At 34.1% G+C, this 15117-nt stretch overlaps 1 long non-coding RNA gene across 1 annotated transcript; it reads right to left on the bottom strand.

The window, feature by feature from the left end:
* Nucleotides 1-1094: 1094 nt before the first annotated feature.
* LOC309656901 lies at nucleotides 1095-14181 on the bottom strand. The gene is made up of 3 exons (XR_014261596.1): nucleotides 14118-14181; nucleotides 8604-13816; nucleotides 1095-8573 (listed from the first exon to the last, which is right to left on the bottom strand). It is a non-coding gene; the product is annotated as an uncharacterized lncRNA (long non-coding RNA).
* Nucleotides 14182-15117: the final 936 nt, after the last annotated feature.

Raw genomic sequence — 15117 nt, forward strand, 5'->3', positions numbered from 1 at the left:
CAAAACAAGCCTAATAAAATTAGTAGAAAAAAACATTTTAACATGTTAATTTCCTAATAAATAAATAAACACTGTGATACATAAAGGACTTTACCTTTAAAGAACAGGTGAAACTACTTGAGCTTAGTGAATTATGAGGAAAAAAAGCACAAAATTCACAAAGATTTGTGTAGATTTATGCAATAAGCACTTCTAAGATGAAGCTCAAGGCCAGTGCGGCCACAATATAAGAAATACAAGATAAATGAATATACAAATGACTGTATTTTGCTGCTGTTTGTTTAATTTGGTTGTTCAATGTATTCTGCATCCACCTAATATCACTCAATGGTGCAAAACATTAGTGGATTGGGAAAAATAACCTATTAATCAATGCAAATTTTTCTTTATACTGATGTCTTTTTTATATTTACCAGTCACATTCAAGTCTCTTAACAGTTTTCAACTACCCCTCAATATTATTAAAATAATGTGTAAATTATATGATGAATGAAATTAATACCTTGAAAGTCTTAAAATATCCTATGATGGGTAAAATTTTAAATTATTAAAATTATTTTCATTTATGGAGTTCCTACTGTGCTCCAGGTATTTTGCTAGACACCTTTTCTATATTATTGGTAATCCCCAAAACAAGCATGTGTATTTACTATTACTGACAGAAGCCATTCTCAGACTGGAGGCTATGCCTCATTCTGCAAACTACATGCTATTCTCATGCATTAGAAATGAAAAGACATACTGGGAAAGTCACTTCAGAATTGTATTTCATACTCCTAACTAGAGTATTCTTATATACCCTTTAATATGAGGCAGCAATATTTAAGGATCTGTTTCTTTGGAGACAATAAAGAAATATACCCAAATCTAAATATCAGTCAGCTAAAGTAAAGGCAGAACAGGGTATCTATAAACGCAAAGCAATTACCACCTCCCACACCCATACATACTGAGATACCATTTTGTTCAGTTTGTGTAGAATTTGAATTTATACATTCTGCAGTAATATCTCCTCGAACTTAAATATCTACCTGTGGATGATTTTATAGCTACTTTCATTTCCCTGTTATATGATCTGAAATATAAAATGCTATATTTCCTGAAACATAAAATGTAATATTTTCTGAAAATATAAAATGTTATGTTTTCTGAAACATTAAAAATGCATGTCTTCTGCTTTCCATTTATGGACTCAGACTTTTTAAAATCCTTACTCCAAACATACTATTTCATTAATACTATGAAGTCTTCAGCAGAAAAGTAAAATTAGTTTTTTTTTTTTTCTCCATAAAATTGTACCTAGTGATAGAAACAAGGCAGTAAAGAACAAACTGTACATAAGGGTTGTGGAAAACCAGAAAAGAATTTCCCATACAATGTAAGGTTAATGAAGGGTCCGTGTGAGCATCAAAACCCATGGGCTTTGCAATAGGAAAGACTTTAGTTTCAATACCCTTCTACCTTTTATTTGTTGCAAGATCAGAGTAATAAGTTTAGTTTCTGAAAATTTCGTTGTACACATCTGTTGAAGCTAGTAATTAATCATTTAATTCTTTTGATTTTCCCTTACGTTGGATGTTCCCAATATTATAACACACATATGCACACACACACTTTTAAATAATTTTCTTCCTGCTCTCTCTTATTCATCCCCTTATTATTACGTATTCCACTGGCTTGTACTACATGCCAATACCTTCCTGTAAATTAAACAATATTCCTTTGCTATCTATCCAACAAGTATATAATTTATTCTTTAAGAATATCAGGCTCTGTGAGAATTTTTGATCAAAATGGATAATTTACATTAAACAAAGCACTTTTAAATTCCAGATAGGCAGAAACTCAATACAGGCATACCTTGTTTTATTATGCTTCACTTTATTGCACTTAACAGGCACTGTAATGTACAAATTGAAGGTTTGTGGAAACCTTGTATTGTCACATGATGGTTAGCATTTTTTAGCAGTTAAGAGTTTTTTCATTAAGGTGTGTACAATTTTTTAGACATAATGCTATTGCACACAATAGACTACATTATTGTATAAACATAACTTTTATTTGCACTGGGAAACCAGAAAATTTGTGTGACTTGCTTTATTGCAATAGTCACTTTATTTGGGTGGTCTGGAAATAAACCTGCAATATTTCCAAGGTACGCCTGTAAAAGCAAACTTAAGATTCGTGGGGCTATGTAAGCTATATTAACACAAACCTTCATGTGCTTTTTCTATGAAAAGAAATAGCTTTTGACCCTGGCTGCATATTAGAATCTCTTAATAAATATTAAAAATATTGTAGTCTGGTAACATTATCAGAAATTTTAATTTAATTGGCTGGAATGGAGCCTAATAACTCCTATATTTTAAAGCTTAACATTTAATTCAAATAAAAATCAGGTTTGAGAATTACTAAGGCCATTAACAAGGTATTAATATGGTTTTTAATTACTGAAATATTGTCGATATTCAGGCATGTTTGTTGAATTCTATTAGCCAAATTTCTAACGTGGCTCCTAAGATTTCTTTGTGCACATCCTGTAGATTCTCCTCCCTTGAGTGATGGCAGAACTTGTGAATATTATGGGATTTTCACTCTCTTGAATAGCTTACCTCATCTGAGACTCCAATTTAGGAGACTGAATGCAGAGATTTGAAGCAAATGAGATTCTCCTTCTAGCATTAAAAAAAAAAAAATTTAAAAAAGCTGCCATGTTTTGAGAGGGGCTTGTGACCAGGACCTGAAGGTAACTTCTAGGAGCTGAGAGCAACCCTGCTCAAAACTACAACAGCAACAACAACATTTCTGTCCCATATCTGCAAGGAAAACTGAATTCACTGAACAACTTGAATGAGCTTAGAAGGAAGCCTGAGGGTCAAATGAGACCACAGGTCTGACCGACAAATTGATTTCTGTCTGGTGAGACCCTGAGCAGAAGATCCAGTTAATCCCTGCCTGGACTCCTGAGATGATAAATTTATGCTGTTTAAGTTGCTAAATGTGCGGTGATTTGTTAAGGGCAGTGATAGAATGTGTATGAGTCAGCAAATACCTATTTTTGTATTTTTATGATATTCAAGTGATTTCCCTATCATCATTTTTATTCCGACTGAGATCATTACCTTCTAATCCTTTAATTTATTTGCTGTTCAACACTTAAGCTTTCAGTAGTTATTAGCCAAGAAATGGTGATGAAAGATAATTTGATGAGAGAAGTTATTATGAATAAAATTAGTGCATAGTTGTCAATTCAATTATAATGAAGACATTCAAAAGATGTAGACATTTTGTAATCTGGTGTAGGTACAAACGACTTCAAACTTTAAAGGGAAGAGAAAAAAGTACTTATTAAGAATATTAGTCATACAAGGAAAATTCTCTTCCAAGCCATCTCTACTTACACTAGAATATTGTAATAAGTAAGATGGTTACAGAGAAACAAACTCAAGCAAGCATTGGCAACAGTCATCACTGTGGGTGTAACATATGCTTAACATGTTGTATTGAAATAACCAGAAATGTTTGAGGACAGAGCTTTGAATTACTAGCTCCTTTTCAGTAAAATTTGTGAATTTGAATATGTGTGAATCTGAATATTCCATTGTACAGCAAATCATTATATTCCATTACGAATATGCTCTTGACCTTCCACTATTATTGATTAGTGCTTGTAAGGACTGGGATTATCCGCTTCAGACCTCATCTCTAAATAATGCATGTCAGAAGAGTTCACAGTTTGCCTGATTTTTCTTATGACATTGATGCCCAGAAATTTTTTATGCTTTTTGTTATTTTTCTCCCAATGATTTAAAAAATAATATCCATTGATGTCTTAAAGATCATAGAGTTATAAACATTATACTTTTACTCACCATCCTTTTCCTGTTTGCTGCCCCCCCATAATTTACTCATATTATCCCTAAGTCTCAAAATAATGTGAACTAAGGCATTTTTAAAGTCCAAGATAAGTTAAAGAAATGACTTTATATTCTAGTTTTTGTCAGTAGCACTTGCCTTTCTTCCCACCCCCCCATTTTATGAGACTAAAATAAATAGTATGATAGTAAATCAGTTTTATTAATGTGCTCATATTAGAACTATCTTCTGCTTAGTAATGAGAGCATCTTCCATACAAGTCTTTAAACACAAGCTTTATTCTCTAAACATATCTCCACCTAAATATTTGTTTGTAAACTAAAATAATATGTATTATATGATGCTCAATAATGTCCTTAATACAATCCACATGATTTAAAGCTATAAGGCAAGTTGCTCTCTACCGTATCTTTTATTTTTGTCAGTAACCAGATGCCCATGTTCTCCTCTAATTTAAGCCAGCTACTCTATTCATTAAGGCCAGCGTCTTGGCTTACCTCATAGGCTTTATCAGCCTGATACCATTGATTCCAAATATTTCTCTTTCTTAAATTACATTAAATTACATTGAGGCTCTTCATGAAACTATTTTATTATGAACTTGTAATCAATTAATATTCTAGGATACCTATTCTACCTTGAAAATATTCTTCAAAATTGAAGGCAATGTTCCATTATTTTCCAGTACCTAGTGTTCCTACTGAAAAATCTACTCTCATTTTGATTCTTATTCCTTTATTAAATCCTGTCTTTGCTGGTGGTGGTAGCGGTGGTCTAGGCACTCTTGATAATAACCTTATTGTTATATTATGATGGTGTTAATGAATTTTTAAAATCTCAACACAAAAGTTCTCAATTTCCAAGATTTCATCGGTGTTCTCAGCTTATTTCAGTATCAAAACATGTAATTCTAATTTCTGTATGAATATTTTCATATATACTAAATATAATAATTGAAGTTTTATTTGTTTTCATCCTCCAAAGTATTGATTACTTTTACCTGGATCACTCAATTTGAAGTTGATTCATCTTATTTACTCACTTGGGAAATGGCAGTAAACAAAAATATTCTAGCTATGAGTACAGGTTTGTTGCTTTTTGACCAGCTTTCTTTTCCTTAGGTTGATGTGAGAACAGGCAAGAAGAAAATTCTATGCTAGAAGCAAAGGGAAATGAAACTGTTGTTTTGTCCTCCTTGTCTTTTCTGTATTTCAATGTTACTAGGTTAGGTCTCTTGCTTTTAGTTGCTCCATAAGCACATGAATCTGCACCCTCATTTAATCTCCAGCTTCATGTATGACCTCTTTCTCTGCTTTCTGTCTGCAACGATTTCAGTTTTTTTTTAAAGTTGATGTTTATTAACTGCCACTTTGTTTTGTGAAATATTGCCATTTATTCTTAATGCATGTCATTCATTTCATTAAGTTATATTTCCTTTCTGTGAAGTCACACTAATGGTACATTGGTTTTTATATGACTCAATTTGAAAAAAAAAATGGCAGTGCTATATTTTATTCCTTATATTAAGAAAAATGTAGTCACTTAAAGAATGCATTAAATAGTAATAAAGAGAAGATGAGATTGATATAACAGTTTTTGGAATGTTATTTTTTCATGCCTTCATATTGAATAGATTACATAAAATATCTAGAATTTAAACTCTTTAAAAGCATGGACCATGTCTCCATTCATCATATCTTTCTTCCTGGTGAAAGCATTGAATAGGGTTTCAATAAATATCTACCAAATGAGCAACTTTATAGATGCTTTAGTTTTAAAAGTCTCTCTCTCTCTCTTTCTTTCTCTCTCTCTAAGTCACAGGCACACAGAGAAATTAAACATTACAACAAACATAGTCAGGTCTTCTGTCTCTAAATGTATGAACAATTTTACTTGTAAGTGGGACGATTAGAGAAGAAATTCTAGTTAAAGGAAAGGGAGAAACAGAGAAGTTAGAAAAAATTTAATCCCATAATTTATATGGCTGGCACAACAGGAAAACTCCAACCTGTTTCTTAAGCACTCCATCCACAAGAAATGAAGTGGATAATTTTATTTTATTGAACAAATGTATATGTAATAATGCCTGCTATGAGTCAGTCATTGATCTAAGCATGTTGCAAATTTTAATCCATTTAGACTTCATAATACACTATAAAATTAACTTCATTTTATATATGAAAAAACTAAGGCACAGAGGGTTTACGTATCTTGTTAATGGTCTTACAGCTAGTAAGTGTTGGAGCCAGTGCTGAATTTAGGCAATTAGACTTTTACTTTCATGGGTTTAACCATTAGTCTGTACTGCCCTATATGAGTATTTCAACACAGAATATTAAAGTAAAAAAGCCCAAGAATGTAGATACCATATGACTGTTTATATGATATGTCATGGACATCAGTATAATTTAACAAAATAAGCATCCGATTTGTTACCCGTGAATTAGTATGCTGTTTCTAAGTCAACTCACTGTGAGGAAGTTAGTGAAATGTGGATGTACTTTACTGTGCATTGTTTTAGACTGATGTCTCCTTGGTCTTTAGCAGACTAATCAAATCAAATACATTAAAGCAGCACTAACAACTGCTATGAAATTATGCATGTATATATACATACACATATGTATACATGTACACAAACATATAGATATGTATCACTATATATAAAGAGTGAAATAAAAATAAAACTTTTAATAAACAAATTTAGAGGAAAACAGATAAAGAATAAATGGACTGATATTTAACATATATCTTAATCAAAAAGTCTTAACCTTATGCACACATCTGCCCCTTTTCATATTTAATTTATGTTTATAATAATTGGTAAACTTATTCAGAGCAAGGATCTTTTATTGAAACACACAGACACACTTGCATAGGAACATTTATAATTTGGCCTAGAGATATGGAAATGATTAGAGAAGACATAATGCTTCCTCAGTTACATATCTTCATTCACCTAAAATATGTTTGCTTTCATTCTCTCAAATTATGGGTCATTAGTTAATTGTCTTTATGTTCTTCAGTTTCAGAATAATATATAGACTTGTTTCAATTTAACAACTATGAAATTAATTCTATGTTATAGGTTACTAGTTAAGGACTTCTTGATATCAGGAACTATATTTTGAGGACTTAGCCCAATATTTTGAGTGCATTTTGGAGTTCACGGATCTACAATGCACACATGGATGGCCTTAAATTTCTTCACACATCCTCTGATATCACCTGCAAAATTTTCATGTATGTGTATTTTGTATATGCGTTAGTGTATATGAGAGAGAAAAAGAGAGGCTCATTAGATTTCCTCTTTTTAAAGTTATCATGATAGAGGAATTTTTAGTAACAAAACAAGAGTTAGATCTCAATATTAACTGTCTCAAAAATTCTTTGCACGACTTGCCTTATTTCCAATCTTTTCATTTTAAATGAATTTAAAGCATTCATGACTACAGAGAATTCTTTTACAGTTTACCATTAAAATGATTACTATTCATATTCAATCCATTAAAAAATGGCATTTACAAGGCTATAATTATTGTTTGAAAGTGTTAACAATAAGAATTTACCAAACATAATTGCTGACATACAAGAAATGCTTAATAAAATTAATGGTAATCTGACAATATAATTTATAATAGCTAAATAAATAATTATAATAATATAGTTATATTTACTTATCTCTTAACTCTAAAACATCTTAAAAATTGTAGATTTGATATTGCCTACTTCCCTCCTGGTTTGTTGAAGGATGTTAATATTTAATTTGCGCTACAAAGGTGCCAGGACATTCCAAGATGGCAAAGTTAGTCTGAGCTCATCCAAAAATAGTGCAAAACACAATGCAAGGAGAGTATAAGGTTATGTAGGGATGAAGTGGAAAGTTGAAACAAAAACAGTTTTTTATAACAATCTTGCAGAAGGTTGTAAGTGGCAGGATAAGAAATCCGGGTTTAGTTAGGTCAGCGGTGAGAGACCATTGAGAAAATTTTAGCTGGGTAATAATAGGATTAGAACTGTGTTTTATAAAGATAAAGCTAAGAACTAGGCAAGGGATGAATTTGGAGCAGGGCAAGATTAGAAGAATTAACCAGTCAGGAGACTTTCAGTAGAAAAGGGGGGAGTTGGAATAGTGGCAGAGAAATGACACTTTGTAACTGCACAACAATTGTAATTTGATTTCTTTCTCATTGTATCATTCGACTTGTTAAGAAATCTCATTAAGTAGGAAAGGGCAGATTACAAAAAGCTACATTTTTTATTATAGTTCCACAGTCTGTGAGAATAAGTGAGGTACTTGTCTGTAAAGATTGATGAGTAGAAGCCTTTCTTTTGAAAATTAGATATATTTTTTTTCTCAGTAGAAACGATTTGTAAGCAAATATTTAATAAATGTCAGATGATTGGTCATGAGAGACTAGTGTCAATGTTGACTAAAAAAAAAAAAAAGCAACTTTCTGTAAAATGGGAGAATGCTTATCACAGTGAGGAGTTTATTATTGGGGGAGGAGGGGCTTGGAAAATTTTTGTTTGTTTATGTTTTTTATAAGTTGAGAAAAACACATAAATATATTTTTCACACTTAGGTCTCTATTTCAAATATTTTAGTCATCGATTGTTAAATCACATAATACAGGGTTACCTACAAGGGAGTCATATGCAATCAACTACTCATGGTAAAAAGCAAATATCACCAACTACTCATGGTAAAAAGCAAATATCACCACAGTAATATAAAAACACATGTGTAGTATGTCAGAATTTTCATCATCTTACATGTGCTCTCTTTATATCTTTATTTATATCTGTATCTGTATCAACCATATCTATAGCTATAGCTATCTATCTATAATTTACATATTGTTTGATTCTATTTTTATGATATACTGAAAGGTAAACTATGAGAATAGTCATCAGGTTAGAGGTTACAGGGCTGACATGGGAAGAGGAAATTGAACAAAAAAGGACACAGGAAACTTGGAGTGATGGAAATATTCTATATCTTGATCATGGTGGTGGTTACCCAACTTTATACATTTGTCTGTACATATAAAAGAAAATTTAATTTTATTGTGTGTGAATAATACGCTTTATGAACCTAATTTTGGGAAAAACATGTAATTTGTTATATACATGTACCGCCCCCCCCCCCCCGCAGGGGGGAGGGGTAAGCCAAATTAAACCAGGTGAAAACATATGGTTTCAGATTTTACCCAAAGTAAATTACCTGTGCACCCAGCTTCCTCTCTTCATGAAAATGTAATTGGCATTGGTGACCATCCATCTTAAAAAGAAAGTAAAATCAAAATCACTAGAAGTTCAACAGTCTGACAAATTGTCAGATCAAGTAATTCTCAAGCAAATTCCAGGCAGAATTTTTACTGGTAGGTTGTCTGTGTAAGAGGCTGATAAGTGGAAAGCTTAGTTCACTCATTGATTCATTAATCCAAAACACTGATTAACATATATGTGTCAGACTTTATTCTAGATGCTGGGTACAGAGAAGATAACATGATAAAATCCCTCCTCTCATAGGGCTTATATTCTAGAGGGGGAGACATATGATATACTAAAAAGTAAAACATAACACAAAATCACCTAGTGAAGAAATTAAATCAGAGCATCAATACAGCTCTGCTGACCTAGGAACTGGCTTTCATCCTGAAAATAAATTTTCACCATAGCAACAGTCTCTCCAGGATTATCAACAAACTGTTATCAATATATTACCCCGAAGTGCAATGGAAAGATTTCTTTATGTTGATTTGAAGAGAGAGTGATAAAAGCCTTCTGTTTACCTTATTTCTGGATAAGAAGCATCGTGTTTTACATATTTACTATCATCCCCAATATCCAAGAGGTAGATTTAATGATATTATATGCCAGGCACAGTTCTCAGTACTTTCACGTATATTAGGCCATTTTATTCCGGTGGAGAAGATGTCCCTCTCATCATCAGATGCAGTTGCCATTTGAGGAAAACAAAGCAGAGATTGGTAAAGTGACTTGCCAAAGGTCTCTTAGCTTGTAGTGGCTGTGTAGACACCTGATCCCAGATACCCTGGTCCCAGAGTCCACATATGCCTGCTCTGTATCTTTTCTCTATGCATGTTATCGGGAAGGCTCTATCCCTTTGGATGCAGCTCACAGTAAGCCTGTCTGAGAGGTGGTTATAGGGAAATTGTTACCGAGTGCTCACCACATGACAGAACAATAAATCTAGAGAGGAGGTGTTGGGGCAAGGAATAGTGAATTTATCCAGAAAGCCAGCAGACAAAAAAGATGGTAGACTAGTGTCCCAAAGAACAATCTTGCCTGGGCTTGGATGTTGTTTTGCATGTGTGTGTGTGTGTGTGTGTGTGTGTGTGTGTGTGTGTGTTTCATAGAAGAAAGAGGGGCAGGTGAGGAGGTAAAGTAAAAGGCAATAAGTTGCTGCAAATATTTCCTGGTTCCAGCCAGACTCTGGAAGAGATGTGTTAATTTCTTCTTTCCTGCAGTCATTCACAGGTGGGCTTAGTCAAGATGTTTCCTGGGAGCTTAAACAAAGGTATTTGAGCTTAACACTCAGGCATGGGAAGCAGGGTTCCCAGAAATGGGCCATTATGTATACTTTAAGCTACAGCAACATTCCTTTAGTCATTAACTTGTAGCAAAAGTAATAAAATACAAAGGTTAAAGTAAAATAAATGAATCCAATATGGAATCAGATTTGTTCTTCACTATCACAAAATTCGAAAGCACTTGAGTTTCAGATATACTCTTCACACTCACCAGAAAAATTTCATGAAATTGGTTTGGGATGCCTCTTCCATACCGCAAAAAGGCACACTTTTTTTTTTCTTTTGATATTAAAGAACCAACATTAACAAATGTGTCTGGAATGTGAGAAGTAGAGTTTTGTGTCTGCTTTATTCACTAGTATCTCCATGCCACCCTAGGACAATGTCTGGAACATATAATTGTTTCATAAATATTTTATAATATGTCTCTTTGGGTTTCACTGCCAGGTATTAGTTTCTCAGATTGCTGTTTATGCATCTCTTATGTTAAAGTAAACATATTAGCCTCAAAATGGAGTTCCTCATGCCAAGTGCCATGCCAGCAACCTACAACTTAACTAAATTTCTATGCTCCACTATCTTGGAAAAGGAAGCCCTAGGTCAACCAACCAATGTTTACCTGCTCAACACAAGTTACCAGACCTGGTTCCAAGACTTCCCTTTGCTCCATATAAGGAAAGTAACCTTGTTTTAATCAACCAGCAAATGTTCAGTATACCTTCCTTATCTCTGTTCAGTTTGGTCTGTAAAAATCTCTCACCTTCTACAGCTTATTGGAGCTCCTTTCTATCTGCTAGCTTGGATGTTGCCCAATTCATGAATCACTGAATAAACACCTACAAGATCAGTAAATTATGTGGAAAATTTCATTTTAACACTTATAACTTTGTATCTTCTCATTATGTGTGTGTATTATCCTGGTCAGATCGCCTACGGTTTGAAATGGGGTTGGAAAAATATCAGTACATTTCAAAAATTTCATAAAGTTGCTGTTATTATATTCTAGTAAACCCCACTCTGTTATTTCCACTTCAACATTTTTCTATTTTACAAATATTTGGGATTTGATTAGTGAGAAATCATAGTCTAATTGCTACGTCCTTTACTCATATGTTTGGAATTAAACATGAGAGCGGGATACAAATATTCTTGTTCTCTCCCTGGCATGTGACAAGATTGTACTTTCGGATCCTCTTTGAAATTAGGCATTCTCCTGGTGACTTGTGCAGGCAATAAAACAAGATTGGAAGTAGTATGTGTCATTTTAAAGTGGAGATTTTCAAGCCAGGGAATAAGTCACCATGTTCTCATCATCTTGCTTCAGAAGTCCTGTGAGTGGTTTTGAATATGAACTTCCAACTAGCTGGGTCCCTGAGGTCCCAGAGTGACCTCAACGAGCAGAGGCCACCTTGGTTCTCTACAACGGACTTGTAACATGGAAATGAGATTACCTTTATTTTGTTATGTCTCTGAGATTTGGGAGTTGTTACTGTAGGCTGTCATGATATAAGGAAGAATAGCCTACCCCATAGTTAATAATAGATACTGCTTAAAATTAACAAACTTCTTTCATCCAATTCCCACACCTGCTACCCCTGGATGAAGGTGGTCAAAAGGTACAAACTTCCAGTTATATGATACATAAGTACTGGGAATGTAATGTACAACATGATGACTATAGTTAACGCTGCTGTAGAGCATATTCGAAAGATGTTAAAACAGTGGATCCTAAAAGCTCTTATTACGAGGAAAAAAATCTTTTTTCTTTTTTTTTTAAATATGAGATGATATGGATATTAACTAAACTTACTGTGGTTATCATTTCACAATAAATACGTCAAGTCCTTATGCTGTACACTTTACACTTACACAATGCTTTGTAGCAATTATAAATAGATGTAAATCTCAATATAAATGGAAAAATAAAATAAAAATACAAAAACAAAAGCAAACAAAAAACCTTCACACCAGGTCCTGTGCTGGGCTATTTCTATACCTGATCTCAGTAACGATAAATAACCAACATTAACACATGCATGTGGAACGTGAGTACCTTTATAAAAGTCATGTGCATTGCCTGGATAATCACACTCATTTTACAGTTGCGGAAGCTAAAGCTCATGAGAGTTCTCTATATGCCCAACGCTCCATGGCTAATGGTCTGTCTGACTTCAAAGTCTGCGCTCTTTCACTCTGCCGTATCTCCTCCCGGCTCACCTCACAGTTTTGAAGCATCTTTCTGCCCTTTGCCTTCAACTTGTGACAAGTTTTTGGTTTCTTTTAGAGTGAAAATTTTAAAGGAAAATAAATTGCTTGTTCTTGCACCTCTGGGAAGTGACATAATGTTACATTGAGAAGAGTATCAGATATGGAAAATATGTAGGCAGTTCATTCAGGCAAGATCAATAAGTAAATAGTAGGGAATTACTGCTGGAGGTGGCAACAAAAGATGACAGTGAATATTTTCAGTCCCTTCAAAAGTGCAGAGCGAAACGATTGGGTTTCATAATGAAGTCAAAAATCAAATATTTTCTCTCCAAGCTGATAATAAAATATTAATGTTGGCATAACTTCAATGAATCAAAATCCAACAAATAAATATAGTGCATAACTGTAAATTTATTTTTTAAACTTCACTTCCAATAGGATGAAGTTAAAATGCATTGAAAATATGTAGGAGCATGGATTCAGGGCAAGGCTATATGTATCCTTTCTCGTCTCACGGAGGAGAAAGCTTTGTGAAGATGGAGGCACGGATGGGAATGATGTGGCTTCAAGCCCGGGAATGACAGCAGCCACCAGAACCTGGAAGAGATGACGCATGGATTCTCCCACAGAGCCTCCAGAAGGCGTGAAACCTTGCAACACTTTGGTTTAGGATCCTGCCTTCAGAAATGTGAGAGAATAAAATTCTGTTGTTTTTCAAGCTACCTACCAGATCTGTGGGGATTTGTTACAGCAGCCATAGGAAACATACAGAATTTGGTAACAGGAACTGGAATGCTGGTATAATAAATATGTAAAATATGGAAGTGGCTTGAGAACTGGTAATGGGTAGAGGCTGGAAGAATTCTGAGGTGTATGATAGCCGTAAGAGACTAAGACACACATATTTAGACATTTTTAACCGAAATATTTTTACGTTTTCATCAGCATGCACTATATTTACTGCCGCTCCATAATAGACCTTACTGAGAATACTATAACTTACAATAAGAACAGAAAAAACCACCTAGAAAAAAACTGATGGGCAAAAAACAACAAAACGAAGTACCTACGTGGGGAGGAAATTAATGAGTCAAACCATTCATTCATGCCAATCACTCTCCTAGTGGCTGCATAGAGTATCACCACTCTCATAATGCTGCATAAAATACAACCTTTCCAGGGCTTCCCTGGTGGCGCAGTGGTTGAGAATCTGCCTGCCAATGCAGGGGACACGGGTTCAAGCCCTGGTCTGGGAAGATCCCACATGCCGCGGAAAAACTAAGCCCGTGAGCCACAACTACTGAGCCTGCGCGTCTGGAGCCTGTGCTTCGCAACGGGAGAGACCACGACAGTGAGAGGCCCGCGCACCGCGATGAAGAGTGGCCCCCACTCACCGCAACTGGAGAAAGCCCTCACACAGAAACGAAGACCCGACATAGCCAAAAAAAAATAAAAATAAATTAAAAATACAACCTTTCCTTTCCAATATAGTTCTTACATACAGATTTTTTAAAATTTTCTAATAGTTTTGTTTTTTTTTTTAATTCCGGGTTTGTTAAGGTATAATTGACAAATACAAATTATATATATATTTAAGATGTACAATGTGATCCAGCAATCCCACTTATGGGTATATATCCAAAGGAAATAAAATCACTATCTATTAAAGAGATACTTGCACACCCATGTTCATTGTGGCATTATTCAGAGAAGCCAAAATATGGGAACAACCTAAGCTTTCAGAGACAGATGAATGGATAAAGAAGAAGTGATATATATATACACACACAATGAAATAGTTTTCTTAATATCAATTCCCCCCTGAATATCTGAATTAAATGTTGTATGCTTTTAAAAGGCTTTTAGTACTATCCCTAAGTTTCCTTCAAGAATGTTTGTACCAACAGCAACAAATCTTAATGGCATTTAATTCTTACATATTCTCTCCCAACCGTGAAAGGACAGTATTATTTAAATATTTTGCCAATTTGTAGACTTCATTATTTTAATGTGAATAAATTTGAATAGGAATGGGATTGAGGTAATTTAAAAATATCGTGTCTGGCTTTAAAGATGGAAAGGGACTCAGGTATCAAGGAATGTTGACATCCTCTAGAGTCTGGAAAAACAAGGGTATTATTCTTCCTAAAAGTCTCTAGAAGCAATGCAGCCTTGATGGCACCTTGCTTTTAGCCTGGTGAGACTGATTTAGAAGTTCTGATCTCCTGGACTTTAAGATAATAATTTTGTGTTGCTTTAAGATGGTAACTTTGTGATATTTGCCTCACCAGCAACAGGACACTAATACTACATACATATTTATAATTGTTTCTGTATCTATCTAATTGTACTAATATTAAGCTAAACAGGCGTTCACAGTGTATTTCCAACTTTAATCCAGTAAAACAGGATCATTCTAGCCTTTCCCTTTTGATTACTTGAAAGTTCCCTCTTTGACAATGAGAAACCTGCC

The sequence above is a fragment of the Balaenoptera physalus genome, assembly GCF_965194825.1.
Source record: "Balaenoptera physalus genome assembly, chromosome: 3".
In the NCBI taxonomy this organism is placed as follows: domain Eukaryota; kingdom Metazoa; phylum Chordata; class Mammalia; order Artiodactyla; family Balaenopteridae; genus Balaenoptera; species Balaenoptera physalus.